Below are 23,761 nucleotides of genomic sequence, written 5' to 3' on the forward strand. Positions count from 1 at the left end.
ATGCTTTGACTATTTATATATATGAAAATAGTATAAATAGTATAAATATATATATATACATATCTCCATAAACATACACATATAAAAATAGAGCCACATTATAGTGCATACACAGGTATATGCATATATGCATGCACACATAATCATTATGAATCTAATCACTGCATAACTACATAGTATATATCATGTAAAGAACACACATGTGCATAGCTGCCTATTTTTCTTACATAAACTTATGGAATTGTGGGTATATTACTGCTCATAAGCATTCTTCCAGGTTTAAATGAAACTGCTCAAAGAACTCAGAAGCAGTGAAGAATGGCTGTCTGGTAACTAAATTGTCATTACCCTCCCCAACAGTATCAGTTTTCATTTGCCATCAGATAAGCCTGAAAGTGCTGGACTTGATATAACCCAGTTCTGCAGGTAAAGAGTAAGGACAGATTTCATGGCAGAGTGTTACATGAAAAGGGGTCTGAGGAATGTCATCAGTTCTCTGTCAAAACAATATAATAAAGAGATCTATTGTTGATGGGTCACCCCCATTCTGATCGGTTTAATGTAGGTAGAGTCCCATAAAACCCCATTCTGGAATGTTGTCCATTTGCAAAGGGACACCATTTGCAAGCTGTGTGCTTTCTTTTTCTAAAGTTGTGGTTTAAAAAAAAAATAATGCTGGTAGCATTAAGAACACAGGACAACTTTCACAACTCCAATTACTGGTAGAATAAGTGTCTTCTATACCTTGTTCGTGGAAGTCCAGATGAGTTCCTAGCAGGAGACGTAAATAACCACCACTGTTTACCATCTCCTTCTCTGCTCCTATTAATACTGATTAACAAGTGTTCTCATTTGGTTCTGAACAATTCATCTGATATCTGACCATTGAAATTTGTCTTGTTTAAGACACATTGAAGGAAATTGATCCAAGGGTACTTGTGCTGCAAAGGCCAGTTTGAAGATGTCTAATTAAGCATCCTTCTACAAATGCACTGTTGGTAGGGTTCCCCCCTCAGTTCTTAAGGGAGAAAATGCAGAAAAAAAAGTGTGTGTGTGTGTGTGTGTGTGTGTGTGTGTATGTGTGTCTTTTAATATACACAGTAACCAAAATTCATAAGAAATAACTAGGACATTTACACAAAAACAGAAGGAGGATCTCCTGAGCAATAAATGCCATTAATAGAATTACTAATCCAGGAAAAAAAAAACCTAAAATAGAAGATTTCTCTAAAAAAGTTTTAAGAATCTAAACTTTAGTAAGCAGTTCTGTTGCTAAGATGGTGGTGAGAATTTAGTGACTGGATAAAGAAAATATACCATGCCTCCTGAAATAATAAAAATGGCTAATATTGACGTATCATTTATTATGTGCTAGGTGCTGCTCTAAACATTCTTTGTATATTAACTCAATCAATCCTCAAGACAATGCTATGAAGCAGGCACTATTATTAGCCTTGTTTTATGAATGAGGAATCTAGAGTTGACAGTAGTTGGGAAATTTGCCCATCACACAGCTAACTGGCAGATGCAGGATTTGACCTGGCCTATCTTGTTCCAAAGACAAAGACCTCAACCATCACACCACCCTGCCCTTGAGCCTGTGGAAAATGACCTTACCAGCAGGACCCCTCTAACCACATGCAAGAATGAGCCGCTGGCACATTGTCACTTCTCTCCAGCCTACCACTGCCTTGTCCTACCATACACCTCTGTCCACATATTTTTGGCAAATAATCTTTAACACAGAGAACAATTATTTTCCAGTTACATTTAAGGATGAACAGGGTTCTAAGAGCACATTTTAATGAGAAGAGGGTATTTAAGGAAAACAATGGACTCCTGGGGATGAGAGACAGCAAGTCTAGAGATGGAAGAAGAGGAATGGAAAGAAAAAGAGATGGGCCAGACTAATCTCACATGGGACTTGCAGGGAATGATTTCTAGGGGTTTAGCAAAACTCTGGTTACTGATTTATAGATGGCTCTTCAATTCTGCACAACACTGATCTATTAAGGACTGCAGTTAAACCAGGGAATCAAAAGGAAGAGTTGTTACAGGACACTCCTTCACCTAACCTGGAACAAACTTAACATGAAGCCAGGTCCTCCTAAAAAACTCAAAAGAGAGTGTGTCTTCAAGAGAACACATGAGAATTCCACAGAAGGTTGTCTGGAAGAATACTTCAGTAATTTGTGTCATCTAGGAGGGAACTTATCAAAGCCATCTATGAAGGGTACTATTCTCTGACATTGGTGGAGAGATACACCTGCTTCCTACACAAGAGATCTAGAAAAGTTGACTTAATTTCTTTCTTTGCCAGATCATTTCCCCACCCTTACCTAAATTTGGAAGCCTGCATCTATGGCTAGAAAGACCACAGGAATGAATACCCATGATCTTCATTTTTTCCTCTCTTATCCTGGCACCCATCATTGATACAATGTCATCCCCAATGGTTTCACATGATTACAAAGATATCTTAATGTCCACATATATCCTTCATTATAGAATATGAAATAATGTAGGAACTGTTTGTAGACCTGTCTTTGAGTCGAATATGTGAGATTTGGTACTGACATTTTTTAAAAGTCAAACTTGTAAATGTCCTACTCATGGAAGACTAAGCAATCAGTACAGTCTTAATACCAAACACATGGGTCATGCTTAATTAAATGTCAACTACTCCTTCACTGGTGCACAATGGTCAGTTAAATGATAGCCTGTGAATTTTTTTCCAGGTTTCATCTTGATGTTGTACTTAGTGGTTTCATCACTATAATTTGAGGATATTCTCTGACTTTTACAATTTTGTTTAAGTGTCAGCAGTTGAACTGTGAAACAAAAATATTGAATAGTCCTCCTTTAGGGTTCCAGATCAGCTTAATTAAAAAGGATCTTGAAACCAAAGTAAAGTGTTGAAATCCTTCATTTTTGAAACTACTGATCTTTATGAAGGATTTTTCTCAATGCTTTAAAACCAAAACATGCCCAAAAAGGCATGATTGAAAAATCCATAATCATGATTTCAAATATTTGTTCTCCTTAAAATGGTTTCATTGATTTCACTAAAATGACTCCTCCAAGAGAAGTTAAAATTTTATTTTATAAAGAAATCTGTACTAATAAATGCTCCAAATTCCCACTCTTTTGTTTGTTTGTTTGTTTTTAAATCTCTTGCCCAGTGTTCATCTACTTTGTAGTTAACTTTCTTCTCCAACTTCCCATTCCTCTGTTCAGGCTTCAAATGCTCCCTCTGCCACACCATCCATCCTAGGGCACTTGAGACCACCCCCTAGAGGTCCACACGCACCTCTGTCATCAGTCTGGGGTTGTTAAGGGTCATTTACCCTCCAGTTTATGTGATCCTTGAATCTTCCCTTTCATGTCTGAGGAGAAAGGTGAAGAATGGCAGGGAAAGCCAGCCTCCATAGATAACAGAATTTAGCCCGACTTTTACGACTTCTGGGGTGGAACAGGTCCAGGGTACAGCAGACACAGATGTGAAGTGCTCCTAATGAAAAGAGCAGTTGTTAGAGCATTTATTATGATGATATTGGCAGACCCCAGACACACTTGCCATCCAAGAAGGTGATAGAAAAAGGACTCTCTGGACAGAGGTCACCTCCTTTCCTCCCTTCTGCATCTGGACCATCATCTGTCTAAGCTGCCCTGGAAATGCAGGCAGCTCAGGACAGCAGTGGGCAGAGGGTAGCATCTGATGGGGCTTTCAGCACATGCTATGGGGCAGGTGAGCTCACAGGAGGGTCAGCTGACCCCCTTTCCAGCTGCAAATGCCCTTCCTCCACAACCCCTGAAGAGATCAGAGGATATTTTGGTTTCTGTATAAACAAAAACTTCTGGAAAAGTATGAGTAGGAATGGAAATGTCCAAATCTGAAATCCTCTACCAGGGCTATGCATATTCCTTTTTAAACAAGCAAACGCTGATTAATTGCATGATACTCAGCTCCTCGTTGATGCTGCCTTTTAGGCCTGTCCTAGCCTGCCTGACCCAACAGCTGTTTCACTTGGCTCCAGGCATTTATGACTTTATTTTGAACAAATCTTAACGTTTTCACTTGATTTTTCCCAACTTGACTATGCAACTCAAAATTTGTTTTAAATTTTACGGTCTTTTTAAAAAAAAAAAAAAAATACTCCCTCCTCCCTCTTTTTCCTTTGGTTCTTACAGCTGTAGCTTTGGAATTTGAGGGTTTTTTTTTAAGCAGCAGCAGATTTTGTGATGCTGAAGAAAGGAAATTTACAGAAGGGAAGGAGAAGTGGGTAAGGCAAAGAAGGGAACTGTCCCTTTACTATTTGGAACCCCTCAAAATAAGCAAAAGCCTAATACTATATAAATATAAAGTACACAGTAGAGTCGAAGTATTCAATAAACATTTACTGTGAATGGAGGCATAGGGAAGGCTTAGGCCCCGCCTGAATTCCCATGAAATTTGTAAATATTTCTTTCATTTGTTCTCCATTTACAATTAGTTGCGGTCAAGCTGATCAAAGCCAGAAGAGGCCTGTTGCCTGTGAACCCGCATCCCTCACAATGACATCCACAAAGCAGAATGAAATATGGAATATCAGGTTTCCACGGATGTATGAACTTGTAAAAATCTGAAAGAATAGGAGGTTTTTCACACTGAGTAATGTGAAACATTTGGTGCAGATTGTAGGCCTCTGAAGAGGGAAAGGCCGCGCCAAAATCCATCAGGCTATAAAACAGAAGCAGGCCCAGGCCTGAGCAAGCGCCAGGGTCTTCCCTGGGCATCCAGTGATTTAACTGTCACAGACTTTGCTTTCCAGAGGTCCTGGCAAGGAAACCCCTCCAGCAGGGGAAAGCAGAGGAACCCCAGGACTCCACCTAGTGTGACAGTTTTTTCAGTGGTCCCTGCACGGTTCTGTCCCTCCTCCCTCTCTTTTTGGGGTTTCTAGATTATCAAATTACTACTCCCCCACTCCCACCAAGCTCACTTACCCCTTTCAGCTCGTACATTTACCAACCACTTCCAATCAGACAGGTGTGAAAGGTAATTGGGCAAGCATAGTCACGTGCCACACAACCTGTAGGTCAAGGATGACCATACAGGCTAAAGTGGTTATGCAGCCAGGTGACAGCAGGGCCACTGCCTCTGTGTAAGTACGCTCTGTGATGGGTACAAAATGACAAATCACCTCAAGTCTCATTTCTCCATTTTACCACAATTGATAAGCAGCACGTAACTGTGCTTGGGTGAGATTCTCCCATGTATGAGACACTACGTAAATTACCCCAAGTAATTCCAGAAATATTCACTACACGAAGCCCCAAAAGCCACATCCATCTATTTTCCTGGCTCCCTCTCCCTCTCCCCTCCTCCCCGCCCCGCTTCACGGTCAGCTGGGGCTGAGCTTTCCTTTTGTGACTAATACCGGGTGTTTTAATTGCTTCCTATGCTTTTCCCAGCTGTCGGGTCATAATGGGGTCTGAGGTGGGGACACGGGGACTTAAGCAAGTTTACATTCTTTCACCTCCATGAGGCAACATCTCTTCCCTTATTAGAAAACTCAGCAGCCACCACTGCTGCTAGCGTAATAAGGACACCACAGTAGTTCACAAAATGGTCAGGAGGAAACACAGGCAGGACCCCGAGGGTTTCCAGCCAGCAGGAGCAGGCGCCCGGAGCACTTGAAGCTCCCTTTGGAAAACACAAACAATCCTCCCACTGCTCATTACTCAACCCTCCCCTCACCCAAAGGAGCTGCAATTCAACCTCCTCTCCTGCCCAGATTTTTGAAGTGGACATACTTTGCCTAGCACCAAAGCACCAGGAGGGAGCCAGATGCCGAAACCCACTATATTTAACCAAGATGGGGAAAGGTTGGTTGGGAGGATTAAAGAAGAAAAGGGAGGAGGAAGGGGTAGAAAGGGTAGGTAGAACCCACTCTCTGTGAAAACAGCCTCCACACCTCTCACACACGCCCCAGCTCTCACCCTCGCTGACTCAAGTGATTAGAGGAAGGACCAGTAGCCTGTGCAAACAGCAGATGACCTTGAAGGGAGTAAGGAAGGGTCACCTTTGAACTGAGAGCCTCTGTGCAATGCCAAGCTGTTCCTGCGGAGGAGCTTTCCAAAGCCCTGAGTGGGAGCTGTCCTGGGTCCCTGCAGCTGAATGGAAGGTTGCTCCCCTGGGCTCAGGAGAATTGATAGAAAGCAATATCCAGTGCAGAAGGGAGAGATCCTGAGGTTCATGGAATCCAAATAAAGGAATGACCTTGAATGGAGGCCTTCAGCTTAGAAAAAAATCAAATCTTTGTGAATTTACCGAACAGAGCAGAAGGAGAATGACATTAAATAGTCTCCAAAGACCTCATGAAACAAGTAGTTGTGCCCAAATCAGATATCAGCAATTTGGTTACAAATGATTTGAAACGCTGTGAGTCAGGTTTGTTTTCAAATGAACATGAGTTGATACTTTTGAAGAGGAGTGTGCTCAAAGGAAAACCACGACGGGAGACATGGCTAAAACTAATTTAGCTTGATGAACTTAGCTTGCCCAGATGGACATCTTTTGCCAGGATGAGGGTAATGACAGATTCACTGGACAGTGCCAATCAGCCCCACACAGAGGAGAGAGGTCACTGCTGTATTTTTTTTAAATGGATACCCACCATCTATTCCAAAACCTGAACATCAGCATACCCTAGAAGACATTTATACATCACTAACCATAATCCATTCCTCTTTAGAGAAAATTACCATATTGAATTGTGGTAATTTATAGTATTTATCATTTGTGCAACTATCCCTAAAAAATGTAGTTTGTCTGGTTTGAACTTTACAATCATGGAATTACCACAATATTCTTTTATAGGACTTGTTTACTCATTACTCATGTTTTTCAGATTCGTCCTTGTCAATATGCATAAATGTTCCTCCATATCCATGGCTATATAGTACTCCAGAGTGTGAACATAGTATGTGTCTTTCTATTGATGAGCAATTGAGTCAATTATATATTACATATTGTTTATGTACACAACTTACATAAATGAGTTACATATTTTTGTTTATAATAAAAAGTGCTTATAAATCTCTGTCTCCTAGGGCACACATGCAAGATTTTCTCTAATGCTTATGGAATTGGTAGGTCCTTGCATGTGCTCTGATTCAACATTGCCAAATTCATTTCCAAAATGGTTATGCCAGTTTTCTATTCTGAAAAGTAACAGATGAGAATTCCTACATCTCCAGGTTTCAGTTTATATATGGTATTAGTCAATAATTGATTATGAAGTAGGTTTTAATTTACATTTCCCAGACTTCTAATACAATTGATTACTGATCCATCATGTGAAATTGATTCTGTAAAATTGTATTTTATTGTCCATTTGTTTGTTATGTTATTTCTGTTTCTTATTGGTTAGCAGGAATGTGCCTATTCTGAATAATATTTTCACTCAATTTATGGTGTCTTTTAGGAACAGAAATTCTTAATTGGTTTCTTTAATGAATAAAATTTGTAACTATAAACTAATTTAATTAGTATTTCCTCTTATGGATTATGTTCTTGTGTCTTAGTTAAGTAATCCTTCTCCAGGCTAATGTCACAATAATTCTCTCCTATGTTAATTTTAAAAACATATTATACTCTTGCCTTTCATATTAGGACCATTAATGTACCTGAAATTACTATTTTGCATGTAGTATGAGGTAGGAGTCAAATTTCACTTATTTTCCAAATAGATAACCAATTGTCTCTGCATCATTTAAAAAACACTTTTATTCTACTCTGCCAAATAATCATAATGAGTTCCATATATTCATGGCCCCATTTCTAACCTTTTCATTCTTTCCACCCCTTTGGCAACAACTACCTATTGGGAAAGGCAAATTTTAGGAAAAGAGATTTAATACCTTTACAGGAGCAATGGTCAGGTGAGCTACAAGAAATGCTGGAAATAAAGAGGGAAACATAATGTGTTTTTCCTGTTTGGGGATTGTAGCATTTCTTGAAACTGCAGCTTGAGGTCTTTCATCTATTCTGGAATAGTCTCACCCATAGTTCTTCAATTACCGCTTCTGCCACATTCTCCCTCACCAGCTTTCAATAGTCATTTTTTTACTTTGTCCCCAATGTCCCCTATACTCTTTCTGTAATTGTCCACGCCCTCTCTTACATGTCATGCTTCAGTATAAATATTTTATTCTGGTCTATCTTTCAGTTTGCTCATTTTCTTATCTGTTGTGTCTAATGTTAAACCTATGCAGTTCTTAATTTCCATACTGGTTTTGTCTATTTTAGAATTTTTTTTTGTCTTTTTGTTTGTTTCTCATTCTTTGTCAACTTTCTCCATATTTTCTTTTAATTTAATATACTAGTTTCTATTAAAGTCTATATCTAATAACTTTTTATAACTGGACATCCCTGATTATATGTATTTTTTTTTCTTGTTTTTTGATTAGATCTTGCTTTGTTTGTTTGTTGGATTTGGAGGGTTTTGCCTGCCTATTTCAGCATTGTGTAAGAAATAACTATAGTGGTAATATACTCTTCTGGATGACATCATTACCCTTCACAGAGGATTAGATTTTGTGCTTAATTTTGCAGGCAGTTAAGGTAGAAGGTTATCCTCAGAAGCCAATCAGGACTAAGCTGGCTTGAGCTCTAGTCTTGTGAGGACTTTTCTGCAGGCTCACTTTCACTCCTAGGATGTAGATCTTTGGCATCCTAACTAAAAGTTTGGGGTGTTATCAGGGTACCTCGTTCTCAGTAGGCCTTGTCCCTCTAGCACGGTGAGACTGCAAACAGCTAAGGGCAGCTTCTGAATCTCTTAGCATTGCTTTTTTATTGTTGTTGTTTTCAGTTATACAAAACAGTAGAGTCAATTTCAACATATTTATACAAACATGGAGTATAACTTATAATTAGGATCCCAGTCTTGTGCATTTACATGATGTGGAGATTCACTGTGGTATATTCATATCTGTACATAGGAAAGGTATGTCAGATTCATTGCACTGTCTTTCCTATTCCTGTCCCCTCTTCCTTTCATTTCCCTTTGTCTAATCCACTGAATGGCCATTCTTCCCCTCCCCATCCCTTGCCATGCATTAGCTTCCACATATCAGAGAGAACATTCAACTTTTGGTTTTCTGGGATTGACTTACTTAATTTAGCATAATAGTCTTCAGTTCCATCCATTTACTAGCAAATGTCATAAAGTCATTCTTCGATGGTTTAATAATATTCCATTGTGTATGTATGCATGTGTGTGTATGTCACACACACACACACACACACACACACACACACACATATATCCATTCATCTGTTGAAGGACACCTATGTTGGTTCCATAGTTTGACTATTGTGAATTGAGCTGCAATAAATATTGATGTGACTCTTCCACTATACTATGCTGATTTTAACTCGTTTGGATATATACTGAAAAGTGGTGTAACTGGATCAAATGATGGTTCCATTCTTCATTTTCTAAGGAATCTCCATGCTGCTCTCCAGAGTGGTTGCACTTATTTTCAGTCACACCAGCAATGTATGAGGGATCTCCCATGTTCTTAGGTAGGCAGAATTAATATTGTAAAAATGACCATACTACCAAAAACTTTATACAGATTTAATGCAATTCCTGTTAAAATTCCAATGGTATTCTTTATAGAAATAAAAAAAGCAGTCTTGAAATTTATTTGGAAAAATAAGAGATCCCAAGCCAAAGCAATCCTTAGTGAGAAAAGTAAAGCAGGAGGCATCACAGTTATCAGACCTTAAGTTATACTACAGAGCTATAGTATCAAAAACAGCATGGTATTGGCACCAAAACAGACATGAAGACCAATGTAATAGGAGACACAAAGACAAACCCACATAAATATAGTTATCTCATACTAGACAAAGGCACTAAAAACATACAATGGAGAAAAGATAGCCTCTTCAATAAATGGTGCTGGGAAAACTGGAAACCCATTTGTAGTAGAATGAAATTTAACCCCTATCTCTCACCCTGTACAAAACTCAACTCAAAGTAGATCAAAGACCTAGGCATTAGACCAGAGACTCTGTGCCTGCCAGAAGAAAATATGGGCCCAAGATTCCAACATGTTGGCTTAGGAACTGACTTCCTCAACAAGACTCTTGAAGCACAAAAAATAAAATCAAGAATTGATAAATGGGATGGTATCAAACTCAAAAGCTTCTTAGCTATTGCTTTTGATTTCAGAATTTGCAGTTGCTTCAAGATGAAAAATAATCTCTTAATGTTGAGTTCACTCCTCTTGTGATTTTCCTCTTGGCTCTGAAAAGTTTTAAACTGATACAGCATTCTGCACTTTCACTTTTTTTTTTTTTTTTTTTTTTTAGTTTTTTCCATCTTTTCTATAAGGGTTGGTCTAAGATATCCTAGTCAGACATTACTGGAAGTGAAATTCTGGGACTTTATACTTTGTTATCCTGATTTAAATCGTATCTCTTTTAAATTAGTTTTCAATTGTGGTTGATGTACAAAAAGGCAATTAATTTTATTAAATTGATTTTCATATCAACAGCATAACCAAATTCTTAACAATTTCAGTCACTTTTAACAGCTCATTAAAGTTTTCTAGTACACTCTAATTTTTTATATCATCTGTGGAGTGTAGTTTTCATTCTTCCTTTTTAATGCTTACACATGTCTAATTTCTTTTTCTTTTCTTTCTTATTGGTTGGGAATGCCAATAAAACTGAATAGAAGTGGTGATAGAGACAACATTGCCTTGTTCATAATCTTAAAGACTATGTTTTCAGGCATTCCATTCCCCAATTTCAAAGCACACTATAAAGCTATTGTAACCAAACAGCATAGTACTGGCATAAAAACAGACACATAAGTCAATGGAATAGAACAACTGAGTTTTGACAAAGGTGTTATGAACACACAATGTGAAACAGTCTTTTCAATAAACAGTGTAGGGAAAACAGGACATTCACACATGGAAGAATGAAACTGGATCCTTAGCTCACACCATCTATAAAAATCTACTCATAACAGATATTAAATACTAAACTATAATACCTGAAAATGTAAAACTACTAGAAGAAAACATAAGAGTAAAGTTCCAAAACATTGGAATGGGCAATTTCTTAATATGATCTCAAAAATCAAAAGTAGATGTAAAGTTTTTTAAGTTGTTTATAGATTTTGGAGATAAGTGCTTTCTCTGAAGTGTGTGTGGAAAAGATTTTCTCCCACTCTGTAGGGTCTCTATTCACATTATTGATTGTATCCTTTGCTGAGAAAAAGTTTTTTAGTTTGAGTCCATCCCATTTATTGATTCTTGCTTTGATTTCTTGTGTTTTGGGAGTCTTATTAAGGAAGTCTAATCCTAAGCCAACATGATGAAGATTCAGGCCTACTTTGTCTTCTATTTGGTGCAGTCTCTGGTCTAATTCCTAAGTCCTTCATCTATTTTGAGTTGAGTTTTGTGCCAGGTGAGAGATAGAGATTTAATTTCCAACTTGCATACCCTTCAACAGATGAATGAATAAAGAAACTGTGGTATATATATACAATGGAATATTATTCAGCCATAAAGAATAATAATAATATTATGGCATTTGCAGAAAAATGGATGGAATTGGAGAATAGCATGCTTAGTGAAATAAGCCAATGCCAAAAAACCAAAGGCTGAATGTTTTCCCTGATAAGTGGATGATGATATATAATGGGGATAGGGGGTGGGGGGTGAGAGAAGAAAGGAGGAATTTTAGATTACATAAAGGGAAATGGGAGGGAGGGGGTATGAAAAATGGTGGAATGAGACAGACATCATTATCCTATGTACATGTATGCTTACACAAATGGTGTGAATCTACATCATGCACAACCATAGAAACGAAATGATGTACCCCATTTGTGTACAATGAATCAAAATGCAGTCTATAAAAAATGAAAATTAAAAAAAATCAAAAGTAGACAAATGGAGTTATGCTAATCTAAAAAGCTTCTGTACAGTAAACAATTAACAAAGTAAAGAGACAGGTCATGAGTAGGAGAAAAAAACTGCAAACCATACATCTGATAAGGAGTTAATATCCAAAACACACAAGGAACTCAACCTACTCAAGGGCAAGAAAACAAATTTTTAAAAATGGGCAAAGGACCTGAATAGATATTTCTCAAAGGAAAAGGTAACAAATGGTCCATAGTTCCCTGAAAAAAAGAATGTTGAATATCATTAATCATGAGGGAAACGCAAATTAAACCACAAGGAGATATCACCTCACAATTATTACAACAGTTATTATTAAAAAGAAAAAAAAATGAGTGCTGGGAGGATGTGGAGAAAAAGGAAACACTTTCACAGTGTTGATGGAAATGGAATTAGTGCAGCCATTATGGAAAATGGCACAGAGCTTCCTTACAAACTGAAAAACAGAAGTGCCATATGATCCAGCAATCCCACCAGTGGATGTACATTCAAGAGAACGGAAATGAGCTCATCAAGAGCTGTCTGCTGTCCCATGTTTATTGCAGCACTATTCACAATAGCCAAGATACAGAATCAACTTAAGTATATATACACAAGGAAATACTACTCAGTCATAAAAAGAAAGAAATCCTATCATTTTTGACAACACAGGTGAACCTGGAGGACATTATGCCAAGTGAAATAAGCAAGACACAGAAGACAAATTCAGTATGATCTCACTCATAAATTGAATCCAAAAAAGTTGAACTCATATAAGTAGAATAGAAAGGCAGGGGTTCAGGGAAAGTGGGAGCTGTTAATCAAAGGGTACAAAGTTTCAATTAGATAGGAATAAGTTTTGAGGTCTACTGCACAGCAGGGTGACTATAGTCAATAATGTTATACAAGTAAAAAGTAAAATGTACAAATATAATTGTATATTGAAAAATAACCCAGGGTACATATTTCAAAAGTCTTAAAACAAAAAAATTAGTATGTGAGGTGATGGATATGTTAATTAGCTTGACCTAATCATTCTACATTGTATACATATATCAAAACATCATATTGTACCCCATAAATTTTTCAATAAAAAGTAATAAAAATCTGAGGTATAGTTCAGTCAAAGAGCACTTGTCTAGCTTGCTTGAGGCTCTGGGTTTGATCCCCAGTATTGCAATAATAATAATGATGATGTTACTGACAATGGATAATGCTTTCAAATGTTTTCCATCAACTCTGATATTTGCTGAAAGTGTTTTGTAGATGCCCTTTACCAAGATAAAGTTATTTTCTTATAGTCCTACTTAACTGAGACTGGAAACACAGAACTCAAAGCCAGCCCAGATGTTGAGCAGACTCAAGGTGGACCAACTCAATAGGTGACTGTTTCCAGGGCAATCTCTCACTCCCTTTATGGAGAAAGAAGTTGCAAGAGGCTCTTATTTGCCCTTTGGTAGGGTACCCTAAACTCCAAAGCATCATCAGCATACATAAGTTTGTTTTTCCTGGATTCTTTACAGAGTCTGTCCACATTTTATGTCAGAGATTTCTTTATAACATGTATTCTCTTTTTTTTGTTTGAGAATATACCTCTTTGAGAATTTGCTAGATGGACTCACAGAACCAAGGGAAGCATCATTATTGTGATTGCAGTGTTATTTTTTCTGTATTTTGATTCATTGTACACAAATGGGTTACAACTTTTCATTTATATGGTTGTATATGATGTAGATCCATACCATTCATGTAATCATGCATGTACATAGGGTAATGATGCCTGTCTCATTCCACCATCCTTCATACCTCCCTCCCTCTAATTTCCCTCTACACAATCCAAAGTTCCTCCATTCTTCTCTTACCCCAACCCCCAACCTCCATTATGATCATCATTCACTTATCAGAGAAAACATCCGACCTTTGCTTTTTGGGGAATGACTTACTTCACTTAGCATGATATTCTCCAATTCTATCCATTTACCTGCAAATTCTACTTCTTTCTGGTAAAAGAGATCATCTAACTGCCATCTTTCATAAAAGGCACTTTTGTCTATATTTGAAAAATGTGAAGTTCTCCCTTTAGTCATTTTTAAGTGTACTAAATAAAAACAATTTCTTTGCTTTTCCTCGTGTCTGATATTAGTTTTATTCAAGAGAGTTCAAAGTTCATCATAATGGCACTTCTGTCCTGGCATACTAACTTGGGCAATACTGTATATAGTCCTAAACAGTATCAACTACAGCAGGGATGGAGGGATTATGCAATGGCTTTTTCAAGTTTCACAAGTTCTCTCTCAGCTTTGTAATCACAGCCCTCCATTGCTGAATTATTCTTCACCTGTGGTCCACTTTGATCTCTGAATACTTTTCTGAGATGGTAGGGTAAATGTCCTGAGAACTAGTAGAACTTTATCTTAGTCCATTTTCTGAGTTGCTATAATAAAATACCTGAGTCTGGATAGTTTAAAGAAAAGAAGTTGTCTCATGGTTCTGGAGGCAGGAAAGTCCAAAATCATGGGACCGACAGCCCCTCAGCATCTGGAAAAGGCCTTCTTGCTCTATCATAACTTGGCAGAGGATGACACATGGAGACAGGGCAAGTTTTGCTAGCTGTTCTCAATTCCTCATGAAGTCACTAATGTTATCATGGGGTTCACTTCACCTCTGTTGACCTCATCTAATCATCATTACCTTCCAAAGCTCCCACCTCCAAATACCAACAACTTACGACTTTGGAGATTAAGTTATAACATGGGTTGTGGAGGACTCAAACACCCAGACTGCTGAAGACCTTAACGCTCACACTATTGAAGCCATACTTATCACCTCATTCCTCATGAGTTTCAGGATATTAGCTGGCAATCTTGTCCAGTGCCCTGTCACTGACTGATAGAACCATTATGTCATGCTTACTCTTCTAAATGTACCCAGTCTGGAGTCGATTCTTTCAGAACCCCAATCTATAAAGTGACATTCCCACACTCCTATAGGATACACACTATCTAATTCAGGGAATCTCAATCCTGTACATTTATGGAACTTTTTAGAAATGCCAATTCCTGGGTCCTATTCCAAAAGAATCTGATTTAATTGGGCTGGAGCCAGGTTATACAAGTGACTTAAATATGTATCCAGACTTGAAATCACTGATTAATTTTTTTGGTACACTGTGCTATTGTCTAGTATGTATTATAGTACAGGAGTTTACGACATTACTCTACATACAAAGCACCTGGGGATATCTTTAAAATGCACACCCTGATTCGTTAGGTCTGGAATGGGATGTGAAATTCTGCATTTCTAACATGCTTCTCATTGATGCTAATACCATGGCCCACATTTTGAGTAGCAGGAGAGGAAAGGTACTTCTCCAGTTGAGTTCTAATTCACCGTTGAACAGCATACATGACACATGAACTTAGTGGATCTAGTATCTTAAACCTAACTTTGACACTTCATTTAAGAGAATCTCTGGAATACCCTCAACATTTACCCATGTCTTGTGGTTGTTCCTGGAGTTTTACTCTCTCTGCATTTTCTGAGTCATATTATTCATCATATGGTTTTTCTGGGTTTATGGATGAGTAAGCATATGAAGCTGGGTTTCTAACAAATACCTTGACCTCATCTGCCTGTAGGTACCTTTGTCTCTTTGTCCTGGCAGATAGATTTTGTGCAAGAAACCTCTATAAGGTTTGTTGGATGTTCTATATGGAGACTCAAGCACAGACATGACAAATACCTGAGTATCAGCATGCATACACAGACACTTGACTTGTCAGGGCCCTGCCTTCCCTAGGACCTTGAGGTTTCAGGAAAACAGGAAGTAGCTGTTCTCAGAAGGCTGAGACACTATGCAAGCCCCTCTGCCTGAGCCCTGTGTGCTTTGAATTCTATTGTAAATGCTTCTCATTTATATACCTTCTTTCCTCTACCCCAACATTAGAGTCATTCTTTTCACCAATGGCATCCATCATCTGACATCAGAGATATTTATATAATGTGATGCTTGCAGTCAGTGTACTTAAGGGTACCTCAGCATAGTGAGGAACAGAGTTAGAAGATTCTTCTTAGGAAGAACCCAAGAGTCTTTAATTAAGGAAAGCAGGAATCCCAATGTAGTCATTTTCCAGTTATGTGATTGCGACAAGTTGATTGCTTAGAAATTCACTTTCCTCATCTGGAAAATGGAACCTACCCTGTAGGGTTGCCTTTTGTTACATCAAGTCCTCGTACAGTACCTAGTACTTACAGGAGCTCAGTCAAGATTAGTAAACTACAATATAAGTCTAAGTGAGTCCTATCTGGAATATTTCAAAACTTATTTTGATTTTTCACAAATTCCATTAGAGACCAGAAATGAAGGGGGGGAGCAATATGACTTCTCTAGTTCTATACTTCTTTTATTTATAAAGCTCTGGACCACACTGTACACTCCCACTGATTTCCCCACTTGCCATCCCACTACCCCACCCAACCAAAAATAAATAAGAAATTTTCATCAGAAAAGCAAGAAGAAAAAAGTCTCTTTATCTTTCAGTTTATGGAGACCCAAAGCCTGGGCATAAAATCAATGTGGCAGATGTCACTCTCCTTAAGTGTCATTTTTCTTTGTAGTTCTGAGAGGTTGGCTGCTGCAGGAAACTGAGAAGAGATTAAGAGCTGATCCTTCCTGAGGGACAGAAACAGAGACTGGACCTTCCCAGCCAGAGTACCTGCAGTGAAAAGGCAAACGACACAGCAAAAATAGCAGTTTGTACTTCCACTCAATCTGGAAGACTCCGGATGAGTCTGAAGAGGATAGTGAGCTCCACAGTCAAGCCTTGGCCTGCTTTGGTCTGATGCTGTTGGCTGATCTAGCACATCAGTTACCAGGCCAAAAACTCCAATCCTCCTTACCCCAACCCTGGGAAAAATTACAAATACTTAATAAGACCTGTGCTGGGTAGGAGCAAGACCCTCCAGGTCACAGCAGCCCCCACTTTCATTACCTTATACACACCCCAAGTGTTTCTTCTCAGGTTCATATACAGTGGGAGGAGGGAGCGGCAAACAACTTTTCAAGTTGTTTCAATAATACACCCCACTCTTTTTATAGACATGCTCTTTAATGAGGTCCATAAAACCTCTCACTTAAATAGAAAGCAAACCCATTGTTGGGACTTCCCCTATGTATTAACTATCCGGCCATGCAAATTTTTAAAATTAGAAAATGCTGTCAGACTTTAACTACTGATTAGGTAAATATCAACTGCCCTGAAACAGTACTGAAAATTATCAATCTACATTATGACTCCAAATATTGTTCTCAACCAAAATCCAGAATTCCTAGTTTGAGAAAAAAATTTATTTTTGAGAGAAGATTTTAAAGATTTTAAAGTGAAATCACATGTATTTACCTTCTACTTCTATCTCTATCTTCTATCTCACCAAAAAATTACATGAAATTGTCATTTGGGCCAACCTAGGAAATGGATGACAATCTAAATATACTACTTAAAGAAACTAGTCCTCCTATGTGGCTTCAGAGGACTGTTACTCTGAAAATACACTGTTATCCTTAGGGCGGATGAAGATGTCCCTCAAAATTCATCAGACTGAGAAATTCTAAAAACAGGTAGGAAGAAAGTCACAACCTGTGTGAATTCAACTATCTATGGAAGGTAATCGCTCTTCTCAAGCATGTTTCAGATACAAGACACAAACGTGCCTGAAGAACAGTAAGCATCCAGTACAGGTTTTTATTTGGTCTAGACAGAGATTTTTAACTCTGTATTCTTAATTTTTAGAACATTCTCTGTCACATCAAACATATTCAACAGTCCCATAATTTCTGAACAATTGCATGAATGAAATACATATTACTTATTCCTAAAAATTAAAATGTTTTTCCCTAATCACAATAATTTCCACTTTTTTCCCAGGCTTATGGGAGATTTTTGACTTGTTGTACCCAATGAAGTAAAATCTGAAGTTCAATCCTAGGGGTTAGGGAGGAAAGGAAGAAAGAACAGGGGAATTAGAAACAAGAACAGATAATCACATGGAAGCCAAAAGCAACTGGAAGTCTCACAGAAAAGCCCAGACAGCTTATAAGCCCTGCCATATTAAGTTAGGACACAATATAGGAACCAGAGTGGCACTATATGTACCAGCAGAGCAGAACTATACCCAAGCCAGTTGATTCCATGACTTGCTAGACAGTTCAACCATGATCTAATACCTACCTCTGAACCCTCTGGCCATATTTCATCAGAGGTCAAAGACCCACAGTGGAGAGAAGGGAGAACCAAGATCATCTCCAAACTCAGTTTCTCTTTTACATATTTTCTATTTGGGGTGGGGGAAGAAAAGAGTGCAGAAAAATATCCAATTCTTGAGTTTTCAGGTTGTACAGATTTCAGCTTGGTTGTGGCTACAGTTTATTTGCCAGGTTCATACTAATTTGTACACCTTGAACACACCCCAACTGTGTAAAGGGAGCTGGTTAATGGCCTCCTATGTGAGAAGAGGGGTCCAACAGAGGTTTTCAAAATGTACTAATGATGTTTACTAAAGATAGCAGTCCACAGCCAATCAAATGCTGACGGGCTGCTGTGGGTGCTCGTCCATGTGGCCTGAAACGACCATCCCAGGAGGTCCCTTCAATGACTATGAATGTAGAACTACAGTCAGAATATCAAACTTAAGGGGAGGAGCAAGTCACTGGCTTAGCCTCAGCTTGTCCAGAGGATTCTGCAGGAGCAGCCTGGGCACAGGGCCAGGCCTACTTGACTACCGAAAGTTTGACAGATTAGGAGAGAGAGTTAATAGAGTTCTGGGAGTAGTTAAAAATATATTTAAGACTGATAAGGGGAAAGGGAAAGTCCCAACATCCTAGAGTCAGAAGCTGAGGAAAGAGAGGAAAGAGGTAGGAAATCCCTAGCAGAAGAAATAGGGGACTTCAAAGGAAAATACATTCTGTAGTTTCCAGAAATGTTGTACAATATTGAAAAATTAGCATTTTCACTTTTAAGAAGTCATTTAGTTATACTGTCCTATTATCTCACCTTCTAGGTCCTCTAAATTTTTAAGTAGTATATATATGCTATTAAAATAAATACATACAATTTCATTAAATCATCCCTCAGGAAAAAAACTATTATCCATTTGGTAGAAGTAGATGCCAAATTTCTAGAGGACAGAAACTGGAGTACCTTTTACATACACAGGAGATAATGTAAAAATGATGATGGAAATGAAAAGAATTGCAAAGTTCCTCTGAGGATCCATTTTTTGTAAAGGACACTAAAGCAAAACTCCTTAAAAAGATGCTTTCCCTGTTCTACTTTCCACAAATAATAGACACCTGATGTCATATATTAGTACATTATAAACTCTCTGTTTTGGAATGAAATAATCACTAAATGAGGCTCACCTCTGTGCCCACCAGAGGCAGGTTCTGTAGAACAGTAGGGAGAACACAATGCATTTGTGACTATGACATAGACCCCACCTTTGGGTGGCCCCTTACCTGCCCTTGAGTTCTTCTCTTCAAATGCCAGAGAGCTCTCAGTCCAAGCCTCAGGAGTCATGCAGAATCAGTCCCATCCATACCTGGGGTTCAGTGAGTCCAGGTTCACTGAGAGAGGGTGGAACATGTGGTAGCTTCAAGGTCAGGAAGTTACTTGAGCAGAATGGGGACCAGGATCCTACCACACAACTAACGGGACACATCTGGGTAGGGAGAGGATTTGTTTACACAGACATATATCACATGACCCTGCATGGGACCAGAACCTGAGATTAGACCCATTGGACTACAGTACTGGAAGATTTCAAAAAAAATTCCAAAAAGAATTTTTTAAGTTAAGAAATTCCAATGCTTACCTTCAGAGTGGTCTTTAAATCTATAAGGTAACTAAACAAGCTGACCTTTCTTCATTACCATAGAAGGCCACATAATAGTACAGATAGATAAAAATAGAGTCCTGACTTAGGAATCTAATCAAATGAAGGAATATTTTTAAAAGATATTTTTTTCTGCAGATAGAAAGTGTAGCCTTTGAAATTAAAAAAAAAAAAAAAAAACACCTGGTTCCATTGTTTTTAGCTTATATGAGCTACTTATCCTGCTTATCCTCTATTTTCTCATCCAAATAATAGGAATAAGAATAATACCTACAACACAATGTAAATCCCTTTACCAATAAAGAGCAAATAGGAAGCATTCAATAGTTGCTATATACTATTGGTATATAAATAAGAAAGAAAGAAAGAAAGAAAGAAAGAAAGAAAGAAAGAAAGAAAGAAAGAAAGAAAGAAAGAAAGGAGAAAGAAAGAAAGAAAGGGAGGGAGAAAGAAAGAAAGAAAGAAAGAAAGAAAGAAAGAAAGAAAGAAAGAAAGAAAGAAAGAAAGAAAGAAAGAAAAAAAGAACGAAAGAAGAACAACAAAAATACTAGGTCAGATAGATTGAAATAAATAATTGAATTCCCCATTCTGGAATTATTTAATAAAAGACGATGTATTCTACATTAACCATTAATCCAGCAAATATTTAACACCATGAGGAAGAAACCAGAAAATTGTAGAGCTCCACAGATGAAAGAAACATGGCCATTGCCCTTGAGAACTTCACAAGTACCCGGGCCACTGAGTCCAAGGAAAGAAGAGTGAACAAATGCTGGCCAAGATCTCATCTAGGTTCCCAATATACACTACACCCAGACTCGGCTTCTCCCTTCTGCCTCAGACAGTGGTTCTGAAATGGCTGTAAGACAGGTGAAGCAGAGGCCAGACCCATGTTTTGTCATGGGGATTTTCCAGTATCTCTCTCTGACCTCTCTGATAGGTAGCCCCTCACACTGACCAAACGGAGCGAATTTTACTTTGAGGGGGTCATTAGCATCTTTGGTTTCCCTTATTTATACTCCCTTGGCCACTGCCCTCATTCCTCTTGGTTTGTTCCCCTATCTTAAGTTCACCACCCCAGCTCTAGTTCTGATCTTCTAGGTCCCAAAAGGATCATATTTGATCACCTCTTTTTATAAATTCTGTAGATTCCTGGGTATGAAGTCCCTGAAGTTCCATGAGAGTTTTTGATAGGAGACAAAACTATGTAAAAAATAAAAAATAAAAAAACCTTTTAACCGTCATGGGGTATGTAAGAACACCTTCATCCTATTTGCACTGTCACCTAATTGATGTCAAATCAATACATTTTTTAAAAATGTCTAGGGGCATCAATAATAAATTATTAATAAAAGGATGTTCAAAAAGATTTTTCTTGTGATTCAGGATTTTCTCTTTTCATGTAAAAAGCACCCCTTTCATGACACTTTCCTTCAGCTAATAAGGATTTACAGTGTGCTAATTACCCCAGAAGTCATGGGGAGATGGGCTGATCACAAGAGCTATCCATGGGAATGCATCTGATGGCAGAGAAACCTACCATGGCTTTGCTTTCAGCTGATTGGTTGTTTCTTACCATAAGGTCTGTGGACTAGACACAAGGAAGGAAGTAATTTAGTCTGTTAAAAGCCCATAAATCTCTGAACCCTGTTTCTTTAGGGATTCCTGGAACAACTCACCCTGAATGTCACTGCTGAGCTAAGAGACCAGGTCCAATTCCTGGGTCTGGTTCCTTAACCATTTTGCATGCTGCTAATGAAGGAATAAGAATTGCACCTCAGGATCTGCAGATGTAAAACACATCTGATCATATGCATAATGTGGAGTACACTTCATACTTCAGTGGGCAACATCAGCCCAATCTCCAGCTCAAGCATTGCCGTCAGTACCAGAATCCAATAAAGGAGAAGAAATGATACTATTAAGAAACCTGACCTGGAAAAGGCCAAAGAAAGGGCAAAGTGAGGAAAATAAATGTGCTCAATTACCTGTGATTTCATGCATGTTAATTAGGCCGCAAATAAACACTTTATTTGGGAGTTATAAAAGTCGTTTCCTCATGCAAGAAAAAGAAAAAAGTCCAAATAGAAGTCACACTGTCCCCAGACCTAATTACATTTCTACTCTCAAAATGATCTCCATAGAAAAGTCCAGTCAAATTTCCTTCATGCCAAACTGTTAGGCAGCTTTCAAAGTCAATAGGGTGAGTCCACTCCCTTCCCCTGACAAAGACAACAGTGTTCCAAGGATGCTGGGAACATCAGTCATTTCAGCAGGAAAAGACTTTTTTTCTAAAACAAAACAGATGTTTGATGAATATACCATGCTTAAAAATACTAATAGTCATTCAAAAAAAACAAATTCCTCTGTATAAATACAGCCTTAAAATACCACAGCCTGGAATATACAACAGGCCAGTGGGCGAATGCCTCATTGCATTCTGAGGTCACTTGATATGAATGGAGGGAAAAATTGGAATAAAAACTACATTTATCTTGCCACCATAACCAAGATGAACGTTCAGTCTTTGCAGACCACTGCACTGTCACCTGTCTCCACTGTGTGCTAGTAGTCCTTTTACTCAATAGAACTTCACACTTCCATGTCTCCCTGGTTTGGAGTCTTCTGCTTTAAGGGTCCCTCCTGCAGGTCCCTTCTCATACATCAAACCCAATTCATCATCTTACCCTTGAAACCTGCTACTTCTCCTGTGTTCCTATTTCAGTTGAAGACCCAATCCATCTCCCTGCCATTTTTTCATGTGCTTTACATATTTACAAAAGTTTCCTCCTCTCTTTTTCCACTATCCCTTCCCCATTCAGGGTACCCCATGTTCCCAACATGGGTTTTTCAAAAGCCTCTAAAATTGTCAATCCTTTTCTTTTCTCAGCATTGCCTATCCATTGTACGTACTGTGGTCAGATTAAACTTTCTGAGGCATTGTTTTGTCATGTCACATTTCTGTTCAAATTTTTTTTATGACTTTCCATCCATTCTCAAAGAATGAAATTCTACATTCCTTAGGTTAAGAGTCAAGAGCCCCCTCATCTTGATCCAATATCTTCCCACTCTTACTTTCTAAAGCTCCATTTCACTGCCCTTTCCAACCAAATGGCTTTTTCCTGTCCACTCCTCACTATTCCCTTAGCTCAAGCCTCTGTTGAGGCTGTTGCTTCCTCCCAGAATGCCCTTCACACCACAAACACACGTGCCTCAATCATCCTCCTTCAAGGGTCAGCCCAAAAGTCACCTACTTCATACAACTTCTCTGCAGATTAAGTAGTCTCTCTCTCCTCTCTCATGACACCTACACCTTGTCCTACACCTACACTCAACAAATTCTTTCTTAACCTGTAATTTATTTTGTGCATAGCTTATCTGTTCTACAATAATATAAGCTTTCATGGGTAAAGAAACCTACTTAGAGTACATTTCATCCTCCAATTTCCACACATAACACCCACATAGAAGATGCTCTATGAATATTTTTGATTGAATAAATAAGTAAACAAAAAATCATAAGTTATGACAAAAGAACACATCATAGAACATGGCCAAACAAATGCTTTGGATAAACATGGATTAATATGGTATTTGTTAGGAGCATCTATATGGCCTAAATGAGGAAGAGCAGAAATTAATTCTAATTAGCTATCATTAGCTACAGTGACTCCAAGAAAATGTTTTGACCTCGGTCAATTTCAGATTTTTAGGGCTATATCTCTTACTTTAGAGTGTGGTTAAGAGTCACATGAAAAACACTTGAGTCTGATTTTAATACATAATAAGTATTCAATCAATGTTAGCTGCTGACTGTTAATGACTTAATTGCTGGCCATTTGGTTCTTATTCCTTATACCAGTTCCAATGTCAGCAACCCTTACATGGACTTGGGGAAGAACAGGCAGGTCTCAGACATCCA

This window comes from Sciurus carolinensis, chromosome 14, assembly GCF_902686445.1.
Source record: "Sciurus carolinensis chromosome 14, mSciCar1.2, whole genome shotgun sequence".
Lineage (NCBI taxonomy): Eukaryota > Metazoa > Chordata > Mammalia > Rodentia > Sciuridae > Sciurus > Sciurus carolinensis.